Source organism: Hylobates moloch, unplaced genomic scaffold (genome assembly GCF_009828535.3).
Source record: "Hylobates moloch isolate HMO894 unplaced genomic scaffold, HMol_V3 SCAFFOLD_1, whole genome shotgun sequence".
Taxonomy (NCBI): domain Eukaryota; kingdom Metazoa; phylum Chordata; class Mammalia; order Primates; family Hylobatidae; genus Hylobates; species Hylobates moloch.
The window spans coordinates 225,397-238,707 of record NW_026652276.1 but is presented as its reverse complement, the minus strand read 5'-3'; positions in this window follow the sequence as shown (position 1 = coordinate 238,707).

Here is a 13,311-nt window from a genome sequence, read left to right as displayed (position 1 = left end):
TCGTCCTGCCACACTGACAGCCTCAGGCCTGATTTCCAGCACCGTCTGTCCTGGAGCAATGGGAGCAAGAGTCACTCCACAAGACCCTGGAGGCCTGAGAGGCGAGTATATCCACTTTATAGGGGAAATGGTGGGATGCTGGGTCTGTGTGGTCAGAGATACAGGTGAAATGGAGTTGGCCACAGGCTGATAATTGCAGAAAGATGCAGGTGAACACATGGGTTCATAGGTTCATTAGATTCTCTGCTTGCTTTTTTTTTTTTTTCCCCCAGACAGAGCCTCAGTCTGTTACCCAGGCTGGAGTCCAGTGGTGTGATCTCGGCTCGGTGCAACATCCACCTCCTGGGTTCAAACGATTCTCCTGCCTCAGCCTCCCAAGTAGCTGGGATTTATAGGCGCCCGCCACAACACCCAGCTAACTTTTTGTATTTTTAGTAGAGACGGGATTTCACCATGTTGGCCAGGCTGGTCTTGAACTCCTAACCTCAGGTGATCCACCTGCCTCGGCCTCCCAAAGCACTGGGATTACAGGCATGAGCCAGCGCACCCAGCCAGATTCTCTGCTTTCTTGTGTTTGAGATTTTCCATTAAAAAAAAGGACCTGGGCATGGTGGCTGACACCTGTAGTCCCAGCACTTTGGGAGGCCAAGGTGGGTGAATCACTTGAGGTCAGGAGTTCGAGACTGGCCTGGACAACATGGTGAAACCCCGTCTCTATTAAAAATACAAAAATTAGCTGGGTGTAGTGGTGAATGCATGTAATCCCAGCTACTTGGGAGGCTGAGACGAGAATTGCTTAAACCTGGGAGGTGGAGGTTGCAGTGAGCTGAGATCATGCCACTGCACTCCAGCCTGGGTGACAGAGTGAGACACTGTCTCAAAAAAAAAAAAAAAAAAAAAAACTGAAGGAGCAGGAAAGCTGTTTTGTTAGTCCCTGTTTCTTAGTGTGCTGCAACTTCCACCACACAGGAAATAAAGTCTTCCTCACTGTCAGTGGGCTCGGGCTGTCACGACAAACTACCTTAGACTGGGGAACTGAAGCAGTAGGCATTTATTGGCTGGAAGTCCAAGATTAAGGTGCCCGACAGATTGCTGCCTGGTAAGGGCTGTCTTTAGAGTTGCACATAGCAAAGAGAATGCTCTGGTACCTCTTCCTTTTCTCATGAGGGTACCAGCCCTATCGGATTAGGGTCACACCCTTATTGAAACCATCCCTGGCCAGGCACGGTGGCTCACACCTGCAATCCCAGCACTTTGGGAGGCAGGTAGATTGCTTGAGCTCAGGAGTTTGAGACCAGCCTGGGCAACATAGACTTACTATGTGTAGATTTATTTATCTCTACAAAATAAATAGGTGGGTGTGCCTATAGTCCCAGCTACTTGGGAAGCTGAGGTGGGAGGATCACTTGAGTCTAGGACACTGAGGCTTCAGTGAGCCATGGTTGCACCACTGCACTCCAGCCCAGGTGACAGAGTGAGACCCTGTCTCAATTTTTTAAAAAATATAAAAAAAGAAAACCATCACTAAAAACACAAAATTAATCAAGGAAGAGGGGGCCGGGCGCGGTGGCTCACACCTGTAATCCCAGCACTTTGGGAGGCCGAGGCAGGTGGATCACAAGGTCAGGAGATCGAGACCATCCTGCCTAACACGGTGAAACCCTGTCTCTACTAAAAATACAAAAAATTAGCCGGGCGAGGTGGCGGGTGCCTGTAGTCCCAGCTATGCAGGAGGCTGAGGCAGGAGAATGGCGTGAACCCCGGCGGGTGGAGCCTGCAGTGAGCCGAGATCGCGCCACTGCACTCCAGCCTGAGAGACAGCGAGACTCCGTCTCAAAAAAAAAAAAAAAAAATTAAGGAAGAGCGGAGGGAAATGGAATAACCGAGCTTGCAGCGCGCGCAGCACCTGTCATGGGTGAGCCCCTCTAAGCTGGCGCCTCGTGCCTCAGAATCAGGTAGACTGTGTTACAAGATTGCAGTTACCCTTAACTGCTCCAGAGATGATAACTTGAACATTATGAAACCTTAACTTTTCCCTTTGAGATTTTTTTTTATTTTAATTTTTTTCTCTTTTTAGAGACAGGGTCTCACTCTTGTTCAGGCTGAAGTGCAGTGGCACAGTCACAGCTCACTGCAGCCTTGAGGTTCTAGGCTCAAGTGATCCTCCTGCCTCAGCATCTGAAGTATCTGGAACTACAGGCACACACATCCGGCTTTTTTCTTTTTTTTTATTTTTATAGTGACAGGGGTCTTGCCCTGTTGCCCAGGCTGGTCTTGAACTGCTGGGCCCAAGCGGTCATCCTGCCTCGGCCTCCTGAAGCCCTGGGATTGCAGGCATGAGCCACCACACCCAGCCTGAGATTCTTTCAGGTCCTGCATACCAGTGAAAGTACCGATGCCAGCTGCTCTGAAGGACGCCACAGGAGCTGACTCAGCAAGGAAGGCAGTTCCACATTCTAATGAGTCCTCTTTACCCTGGCCAATCAGCGACCCCCATTTTCCAGCCCCTCACCTTCCATGATCCCCTTAAAAACCTTAGCTTAGAACTCCTCAGGGAGATGTATTTGAGGAGAGGTCGCCTTTCACCTCCTCACCTGGGCCTTGTTAAACTCTTTCTCTGCTGCAAACCCTGCTGTCTCAGCATCCTGGGTCTGTTAACTGTGCAGCAGCCACACGAAAACGGTTGGTCCTATCACATTAGGACTTCATTTAACCTTAATTAGCTCCTTGGCCAGGCACGTTGGCTCACGCCTATAATCCCAGCACTTTGGGAGGCCGAGGTGGGCAGATCACGAGATCAGGAGCTCAAGACCAGCCTGGCCAATGTGGTGAAACTCCGTCTCTACTAAACATACACAAATTAGCTGGGTGTGGTAGCGGGCGCCTGTAGTCCCAGCTACTCGGGAGGCTGAGGCAGGAGAATCGCTTGACCCCAGGAGGCAGAGGTTGCAGCTGAGATCGCCCCATTGCACTCCAGCCTGGGCGACAGGGCAAGCCTGTCTCAAAAAAAAAAAAAAAAAAAGCAAGCTCCTTAAGGACCCTATCTACAAACAGTCACATTGGGGGTCAGGGCTTCAACACAGGAATTTGGACGGTCACAGTTCAGTGCATGTCCTCACCTGCTCCCAGGAGCGTCGAGTTGTGCTGGTACTCGCTGCTCTGCTAAACTCCCAGCCCTCCTCGCAGGTAGATGTGGCATGTGGACCTTCACACGGCAGGCTTGCATCCCCTACACTCTCCGACATACCCCTTGTTGCAACCCAGCCTTGACCAGGCAGACGATGGCAAGGCCCTTTGTGGACAGACACCATACAAGAAGGAATGTGGGTCCCCGAGGGACCCCATGGAGTGTGCTGGCCTGCCTGTTCACATTGGAGCTGTTGCACTGAGATATACAATTCTATCCTTTCTTTCTTTTATTTATTTATTTTTTTTTGAGACTGAGTCTTGCTCTATCGCCTGGGCTGGAGTGTGGTGGCGCAATCTTGGCTCACTGCAACCTCCACCTCCCAGGTTCAAGCAATTCTCGTGCCTCAGCCTCCTGAGTAGCTGGGATTACAGGCTCGCGCCACCATGCCCGGCTAATTTTTGTATTTTTAGTAGAGACGGGGTTTCACTACGTTGGCCAGGCTGGTCTCGAACTCCTGACCTCGTGATCCACCTCGGCCTCCCAAAGTGCTGGGATTACAGGCGTGAGCCAGCGCGCCCGGCCAGGATTCTGTCTTTTCTAAGCCACTGTATTTCATTGCGTTTCTTTGTTAGAGTAACTTAGCCTTCCTCTGAAGCACTGGTTCTCAACTGGGGGTGGTTTTGTCCCCAAGAGGACATGCAGTGATGTCTGGGGACATTCGGATTGGGGCGGGGGTGCTAACAGCATCTAGTAGATATAGGCCAGGGATGCTGGGTAAACGTCCTGTGAAGCACGACGTGGCTTCACACAGCAAAGTGTCATCAGACCCAAAGTGTCCCTTGTGCCAAGGTGGAGAAACCTGCTCTAAGCAGACCGCAGCAGGCACGAGAGGGACGGTAAGGGAGCCATCTCCCTGGCAGTTTCTTTTTCTTCTTCTTCTTTTTTTTTTTTTTAAACAGAGTTTCGCTCTTGTTACCCAGACTAGAGTGCAGTGGCGCAATCTTGGCTCACTGCAACCTCTGCCTCCCAAGTTCAAGGGATTCGCCTGCCTCAGCCTCCCAAGTAGCTGGGATTACAGGCACCCACCACCATGCCCGGCTAATTTTGTATGTTTAGTAGAGACAGGGTTTCACCATGTTGGCCAGGCTGGTCTCGAACTCCTGACCTCAGGTGATCCTCCTGCCTTGGCCTCCTAAAGTGCTGGGATTACAGGCGTGAGCCACTGCGCCTGGCTCTCTCTGGCAGTTTCTTTTTTTTTTTTTTTTTGAGACAGTGTCTCACTCTGTCACCCAGGTTGGAGTGCAGTGGCCCAATCTCGGCTCATTGCAAGCTCCGCCTCCCAGGTGCACGCCATTCTCCTGCCTCAGCCTCCTGAGTAGCTGGGACTATAGGCGCCCGCCACCACGCCCAGCTAATTTTTTGTATTTTTAGTAGAGACAAGGTTTCACTGTGTTAGCCAGGACGGTCTCGATCTCCTGACCTCGTGATCTGCCCGCCTCGGCCTCCCAAAGTGCTGGGATTACAAGCGTGAGCCACTGTGCCCGGCCCCTCTCTGGCAGTTTCTAAAACAGGGTCCCTTCGAAAGGGTTTTCCAGTTGTGTGTGTGAATGACAGAAGACAAATTGATCTCTGGGAGAATTATATTTAATATATGATATGTTGTAGGGACCAGCCCCACAGGGTTGGTGGGTCTCTCCCTGTGTGCGGCGACGAGAGAGTGTAGAAATAAAGACACAAGACAAAGAGATAAAAGAAAAGGCAGCTGGGCCCGGGGGACCACTACCACCAATGCGCGGAGACTGGTAGTGGCCCCGAATGTCTGGCTTCACTGTTATTTATTGGATACAAAGCAAAAGGGGCAGGGTAAAGAGTGTGAGTCATCTCCAATGATAGGTAAGGTCACGTGGGGCACGTGTCCACAGGACAGGGGGCCCTTCCCTGCCTGGCAGCCGAGGCAGAGAGAGAGAGAAGACAAAGAGAAAGACAGCTTACGCCATTATTTCTACATATCAGAGACTATTAGTACTTTCACTAATTTACTACTGCTATCTAGAAGGCAGGGCCAGGTGTACAGGATGGAACATGAAGGCAGACTAGGAGCGTGGCCACTGAAGCACAGCATCACAGGGAGACGGTTAGGCCTCCGGATAACTGAGGGAAAGCCTGACTGGTGTCAGACCCTCCACAAGAGGTGGAGGAGCAGAGTCTTCTCTAAACTCCCCCGGGGAAAAGGAGACTCCCTTTCCCAGTCTGCTAAGTAGCAGGTGTTGTTCCTTGACACCTTTTGCTACTGCTAGACCACGGTCCGCCTGGCAATGGGCATCTTCCCAGATGCTGGCGTCACCGCTAGACCAAGGAGCCCTCTGATGGCCCTGTCCGGGCATAACAGAAGGCTCGAACTCCTGTCTTCTGGTCACACCTCACTATGTCCCCTCAGCTCCTATCTCTGTATGGCCTGGTTTTTCCTAGGTTATGATTATAGAGCAGGGATTATTATAATATTGGAATAAAGAGCAATTGCTACCAACTAATGATTAATGATATTCATATATAATCATATCTAAGAGCTATATCTGGTATAACTATTCTTGTTTTATATTTTATTATCCTGGAACAGCTCGTGTCCTCGGTCTCTCGCCTCGGCGCCTGGGTGGCTTGCTGCCCACGATATGTGAGGGCCAATAACCCTTAATAATAAAGATTTTTTTTTTAGACAAACTACATGAAGACCAGTTTCTACACAGACAATCAGTAAAAGATGGGAGGTCAGGCGCAGTTCACGCCTGTAATCCCAGCACTTTGGGAGGCCGAGGCAGGCGAATCATGAGGTTAGTAGATCGAGACCATCCTGGCTAACATGGTGGAACCCCGTCTCTACTAAAAATACAAAAAATTAGCGGGGCGTGGTGGCGGGCGCCTGTAGTCCCAGCTACTCGAGAGGCTGAGGCAGGAGAATGGCATGAACCTAGGAGGCAGAGCTTGCAGTGAGCCGAGATTGCACCACTGCACTTCAGCCTGGGCAACAGAGCGAGACTCCATCTCAAAAAAAAAAAAAAAAAGAATCAGTAAAAGATATAAAGGAGAAAAGGATGGAACTACAAATAGGCAACAAATATGTTAAAAAAAAGTTTAGCTTCACTTAAAATGAAATAAATGTGATTAAAATATTTAAGGTTGGCTTTTTCCCCCCCCAATGAGTTAGCGAAGGTTAAAAATTTAAAAAGCCTGATGAAATCTAGGGTTGGCAGAAGTGTGGAAAGCAACCAGTGGCCATGCCAGTTGGTATAACCTTCCCTTTGGGCAATTCATTTAAAAGTACCAGCACTTAAAATGTGCAATACTCGGCCAGGCATGGTGGCTCACACCTGTAATCCTAGCACTTTGGGAGGCCGAGGTGAGTAGATGATGAGGTCAGGAGTTCGAGACCAGCCTGGCCAACATAGTGAAAACCCGTCTCTACTAAAAATGCAAATAAATTATCTGGGCATGGTGGTGCGTGCCTGTAGTCCCAGCTACTTGGGAGGCTGAGGCAGGAGAATTGCTTGAACCCAGGAGGTGGAGGTTGCAGTGAGACGAGATCGCGCCATTACACTCCAGCCTGGGGGACAGAGTGAGACTCCGTCTCAAAAAAAAGAACTGGTTAGACAATGTGGTATCCTTGCTCCTCCTCCCATTGTTACTTGTGGGTATAATGTTTCTCCCATTCAACCTGGGTCGGCCCCAGTGACTTGCTTGACCAATAGAATGTAGTGAGGTGATGTCTTAGGGCTACCAAAGTGAGGTCACAAGAACCCGGTGGCTTCCACCCCAGCCTCCTGGGACTCTGTGAGACCCGCTGCTACTGAGACTGCTGTGCTGGAGAGGCCACATGTGGGTGTTCTGGCCCATGGTGCCAGCTGACATCAGCCTTCTAGCCACCCCAGTGATCTCTGTTCTATCACACTGGACAGGATGATCACCCAGTGGAGTTGCTGAAATTCCTGGCACACTGTCACATATAACAAAATGGTTCTTGGCGGGGTGCAGTGGCTCACGCCTGTAATCCCGGCATTTTGGGAGGCCAAGGTGGGTGGATCACAAGGTCAGGAGTTCAAGACCAGCCTGGCCAATTTGGTGAAAGCCCATCTCTACTAAAAATACAAAAATTAGCTAGGCATGGTGGCACGTGCCTATAGTCCCACCTACTCAGGAAGCTGAGGCAGCAGAATTGCCTGAATCCGGGCAGTGGAGGTTGCAGTGAGGCGAGATTGCACCACCGCACTCCAGCCTGGGTGACAGAGCAAGGTTCTGTCTAAAAAAAAAATGATTCTTTTAAACAACTAAGTTTTCAGGAGTCTGTAACGCGATGATACATAATGGGAACAGATACATGCAGTTACATGTATAACCATGTTCATTAGAGCATGATTTATGATACTGAAAGATTGGGAACACCTGTAAAGAGTTTGTTAAAGTCTGATACACCACTACAGTGAAATAAATCTAGTCAGTGGGACAAAGCAGGGTGAGTAAAAAGCAGGGCCAGATGCTCACAAGGAGTATTCAGCTCAAAATGTAAGTCAGGCCGGGTGCGGCCGCCTATACCTACAGTCCCAGCATCTGCAGAGGCCAAGGCAAGAGGATTGCTTGAGCCCAGGAGGTCAAGCTGCAGTGAACTGTGATCACACCACTGTCCTCCAGCCTGGGCGACAATGTGAGATCCTGTCTTAAAAACCAAAACAGGCTGGGCTTGGTGGCTCACGTCTGTAATCCCACCACTTTGGAAGGCTGAGGCAGGCAGATCACGAGGTGAGGAGTTCGAGACCAGCCTGGCCAACATAGTGAAACCCCATGTCTACTAAAAATACAAAAAATTAGCCAGGTGTGGTGGTGGGCGCCTGTAATCCTAGCTACTCAGGAGGCCAAGGCCGGAGAATCGTTTGAACCTGGCAGGTGGAGGGTGCAGCAAGCCGGGATCTTACCACTGCACTCCAGCCGGGGTGACAGTGCAAGACTCCACCTCAAAAACAAAAACAAACAACCCCAGAAACAAAAAACAAAACAAAATGAAAAGTAGTAGAAAAATGGTACTGTGAGTCAATAAAAGAACAACCCAATGAAAAAATGGGCAAAAGTGCTGGGCACGGTGGCTCATGTCTGTAATCCCAGCACTTGGGGAGGCTGAGGCTGGAGAAGTGCTTGAACCCAGGAGTTGGAGACCAGCCTGGGCAACATAGATATCCCAACTCTACAGAAAAAAATTAAAAATTAGCCAGGTGTCATGGTGCGTGCTTGTAGTCCCAGATATTCAGGGCTGAGGCAACAGGTCCTTTGAACCCAGGAGGTCGAGGCTGCATGAGCCATGATTGTGCCACTGCACTTCAGCCTGGGTGACAGAGCGAGACCCTGACTCTAAAAATAATAACCAAGGCTGGGCGCGGTGGCTCAGGACGGGCGCCGTGGCTCACGCCTGTCATCCCAGCACTTCGGGAGGCCGAGGTGGTGGCTCACGCCTGTCATCCCAGCACTTCGGGAGGCCGAGGCAGTGGCTCACGCCTGTCATCCCAGCACTGTGGGAGGCCGAGGCGGGCAGATCACGAGGTCAAGAGATAGAGACCATCTTGGCCAACGTGTCGAAACCCCATCTGTACTAAAAATACAAAAATTAGCTGGGCATGGTGGCAGGCACCTGTAATCCCAGCTGCTTGGGAGGGAGAGGCAGGAGAATTGCTTTAACCCGGGAAGCGGAGGTTGCAGTGAGCCGAGATCGCGCCACGGCACTCCAGCTTGGGTGACAGAGAGAGAGACTCCGTTTCAAAATAATAATAATAATAATAATAATAATAATAATAATAATAATAATAAAATAATAACCAAAAATTGGGAGCAACCAAGATGCTCTTCCATAAGTACATGGGTGGCCGGGGGCTGTGGGTCACGCCTGTAATCCTAGCACTTTGGGAGGCCAGGGCAGGCGGATCACAAGGCCAGGAGATCTAGACCATCCTGGCTAACACGGTGAAACCCCATCTTTACTAAAAATACAAAGAATTAGCCGGCGTGGTGGCGGTCACCCGTAGTCCCAGCTACTGGGGAGGCTGAGGCGGGAGAATGGCGTGAACCCGGGAGACGGAGCTTGCAGTGAGCTGAGATTGTGCCACTGCACTCCAGCCTGGGCGACAGAGCGAGACTCTGTCTCAAAAAAAAGTACATGGGTAAACTGTGGAACATCCAGACGTTGGAATATTTTTCAAATTAAACATGAACTAGCTATTAAGCCATGGAAAGGCATGCTGGGACCTTAAATGCATATTGCTGAGTGAAAGAAGCCATTCTGAAAAGGCTCGTACTGTGTGATTCCAATGACATGACATTCTGGAAAAAGCAAACTGGAAACAGTAGAATGATCAGTGGTTGCCAGGGGCCTCAGGGGAGGGGGAGAAGGATGAATAGGGAAGTGCAGGGGATTTTTAGGGCCACAAAACTATGCTGTATGACATGTAATGGGGGTAGCTGACATTATACATTTGTCAAAACGTGTAAGAATGGACAAGGCACTGGGCGCGGTGGCTCATGCCCGTCATCCCAGCACTTTGGAAGGCTGATGCCAGTGGATCACCTGAGTTTAGGAGTTTGAAACCAGCCTGGCCAACAGGGTGAAACCCCATCTCTGCTTAAATACAAAACCTAGCCAGGCATGATGGTGCCTGCCTGTAATTCCAGCTACTTGGGAGGCAGAGGCAGGAGAATCGCTGGAACCCAGGAGGCAGAGGTTTTGGTAAGCCAAGATTGCACCACTGCACTCCATCCTGGGTGAAGAAGCTAGGCTCTATCTCAAAAAAAAAAAAAAAAAAAAAAAAAATGCACAAGGCAGAGTGAACCCTTATGGAAATAATGATGGACTTTGGTTAATAATAACGTATCAGGGGCTGGGTGCAGTGGCTCACCCCTGTAAGCCCAGCACTTTGGGAGGCCGAGGCAGGCGGATCACGAGGTCAGGAGATCGAGACCATCCTGGCTAAGCCCGTCTCTACTAAAAATACAAAAAATTAGCCAGACGTGGTGGTGGGCGCCTGTAGTCCCAGCTACTCAGGAGGCTGAAGCAGGAGAATGACGTGGACCCGGGAGGTGGAGCTTGCAGTGAGCCGAGATGGCGTCACTGCACTCCAGCCTGGGCAACACAGTGAGACTCTGTCTCAAAAAAAAAAAAAAAGTATCAATATTGTTTCATCAATTGTAACAAATGTATCACATTAATGCAAAATGTTTATAATAGAGGAATCTCTGTGTGTGTGTGTGTGTGTGTGTAGAGGAGTATATGAGAACTCTACTTTCTGTTCAACTTTTCAGTATACCTAAAACTGATGGAAAAAGTCTATAATTAAATGAGGCCAGTAAGGATGTACTCAAACTGCTAACATTAGGACTGAAAGGTGAATAAGGCAATCACAGTCCTGCTCCCTGGGGAGGTGGGAAGCTACAAGTTCCTGTATTGTTTGATTTTTTGTTTTTGAGACAGTCTTGCTCTTGTTGCCCAGGCTGGAATGCAATGGCATGATTTCGGCTCACCGCAACCTCTGCCTCCTGGGTTCAAGTGATTCTCCTGCTTCACCTTCCCAAGTAGCTGGGATTACAGGCAGCCACCATCACAACCAGCTAATTTTGTATTTTTAGTAGAGATGGGGTGTCTCCATATTAGTCAGGCTGGTCTCGAACTCCTGACCTCAGGTGATCCACCCACCTTGGCCTTCCAAAGTGCTGGGATTATGGATGTGAGCCACCACCCCCGCCAATTGGTTTTTTTTTTTTTTTTTTTTTTTTTTTTGGAGTTTTGCTCTTGTAGCCCAGGCTGGAGTGCAATGGCACGACCTCAGCTCACTGCATCCTCCGCCTCCTAGGTTCAAATGATTCTCCTGCCTCAGGCTCCCGAACAGCTGAGATTGCAGGCCTGTGCCACCACGCCTGGCTAATTTTGTATTTTTAGTAGAGACTGGGTTTCTCCGTGTTGGTCAGGCTGGTCTGAAACTCCCGACCTCAGGTGATCCATCCACCTCGTCCTCCCAAAGTGCTGGGATTACAGGCGTGAGCCACTGTGCCTGGCCTGAATTTTTATAATGAACATAATAGTGGCAACGACATTGTTTCTGGTTTTCAATATTTGACTGGGGTTTAGGGAAGAGTTCACCAAGGGGGACATAGCTTGTTATTTTAGATGGGGGTCTCTGTCACCCAGGCAAGAGTACAGTGGTTGATCATGGCTCATTGCAGCCTAGACCTCCTGGGCTCAAGCCATCCTCCCGCCTCAGCCTCTCATGGTGATCATACAGATTTGAGTCACAGCACCTGGCTTAATAGCTTTAAAAATGCATTTTAAATCAGGAAAGTACTGCTCCTTTGAGCAGGTTATGCTAATTTACGTGACCAGCAACGTTGCATCTCGGAAGTCAAGGATGTGGCTGGGGGTGGGGTGGGGAGTTCTGGGGCTTACACTTCCCATCTAGTGGTCATCAGTTCTTGGAGCCTTTGGGACGTCCTCTTGAGATCACAGGGAGTGGAGACAGGACTGGGAAGTGACACACACTTCACCCATTAAAGACCTGCCAGAGATGAGTTGGAACCCCAGCTTGGGGACGTCCAGTGGTGAAGTGGGAAGAGGAGTAACATGGGTACTGGTGAGCACTACATGATGATGCTACACAAAGTTTGGAGGCAGAGAAGAATCGCCTCAAAGACTAATATTTAAGCATTTTTAATTATTTTATTTTATATTTTAAGATGGAGTCTCACTCTGTCACCCAGGCTGGAGTGCAGTGGCGCGATCTCGGCTCACTGCAATCTCCAAGCACCAGGTTCAAGTGATTCTCCTTCCTGAGCCTCCTGGGTAGCTGGGATTACAGGCACCAGCCATTATGCCCTGCTAAATTTTGTATTATTTTGAGGGGTGGGGGATGGAGTCTTGCTCTGTCACCCAGGTTGGAGTGCAGTGGCGCGATCTCGGCTCACCGCAAGCTTGGCCTCCTGGGTTCACGCCATTCTCCTGCCTCAGCCTCCCGAGTAGCTCGGATTACAGGCGCCCACCACCATGCTCGGCTAATTTTTTTGTATTTTTAGTAGAGACGGGGTTTCACCGTGTTAGGCAGGATGGTCTCGATCTCCTGACCTAGTGATCTGCCCGCCTCGGCCTCCCAAAGTGCTGGGATTACAGGCCTGAGCCACCGCACCTGCCCAATTTTATTTTATTTTTGAGATGGAATCTTGCTCTGCCGCCCAGGCTGGAGTGCAGTGGTGCAATCTTGGCTCACTGCAACCTCCGCCTCCCAGACTCAAGCGATTCTCCTGCTTCAGCCTCCCGAGTAGCTGGGATTACAGGCACCTGCCACCATGCCCGGCTAGTTTTTGTATTACTATTATTATTATTATTATTATTATTTTGAGACGGAGTCTTGCTCTTGTCACCCAAGCTGCAATGCAGTTACGTGATCTCTTCTCACTGCAACCTCCCCCTCCCAAGTTCAAGTAATTTTCCTGCCTCAGTCTCCGAGTAGCTGGGAGTACAGGCGCCCACCACCACGCCCGGGTAATTTTTGTATTTTTAGTAGAGACATGATTTCGCCACGTTGACCAGGCTGGTCTCAAATTCCTGCCCTCAAGTGATCCGCCCGCCTCGGCCTCCCAAAGTGTTGGGATTACAGGCGTGAGCCACCGCGCCGAGTCCGAAACATATTTTAATTATGTTTCTCCAGTATTTTTTTTTTTTTTTGGAGACAGTCTTGCTCTGTCGCCCAGGCTGGAGTGCAGACGCGATCTCAGCTCACTACAACCTCCGCCTCCCGGGCTCAGCCTCCGGAGTAGCTGGGACTACAGGCGTGCGCCACCACGCTTGGCTAATTTTTTTTTTTGTATTTTTAGTAGAGTCGGGGTTTCGCCACGTTGGCCAGGCTGGTCTCTAACTCCTGGCCTCAAGTGATCCGCCGGCCTTGGCCTCCCAAAGTGATGGGATTACAGGCGTGCGCCAGCGCGCCGGCCTTCTCCAGTATTGTTGCATGCATCTTACTGCACACCTTTGCACGCCATCTTATTAACTATATCATACTGCTGCACGTGCCTTTTCGGCCAAGGCATCCAGATGGTGCGGGTCCTGCCTGCCTCGAGAGGTGGCAGCAAAGGAGCCAGTGACCTCACTGGTGCTGGGCGGGGCGGCC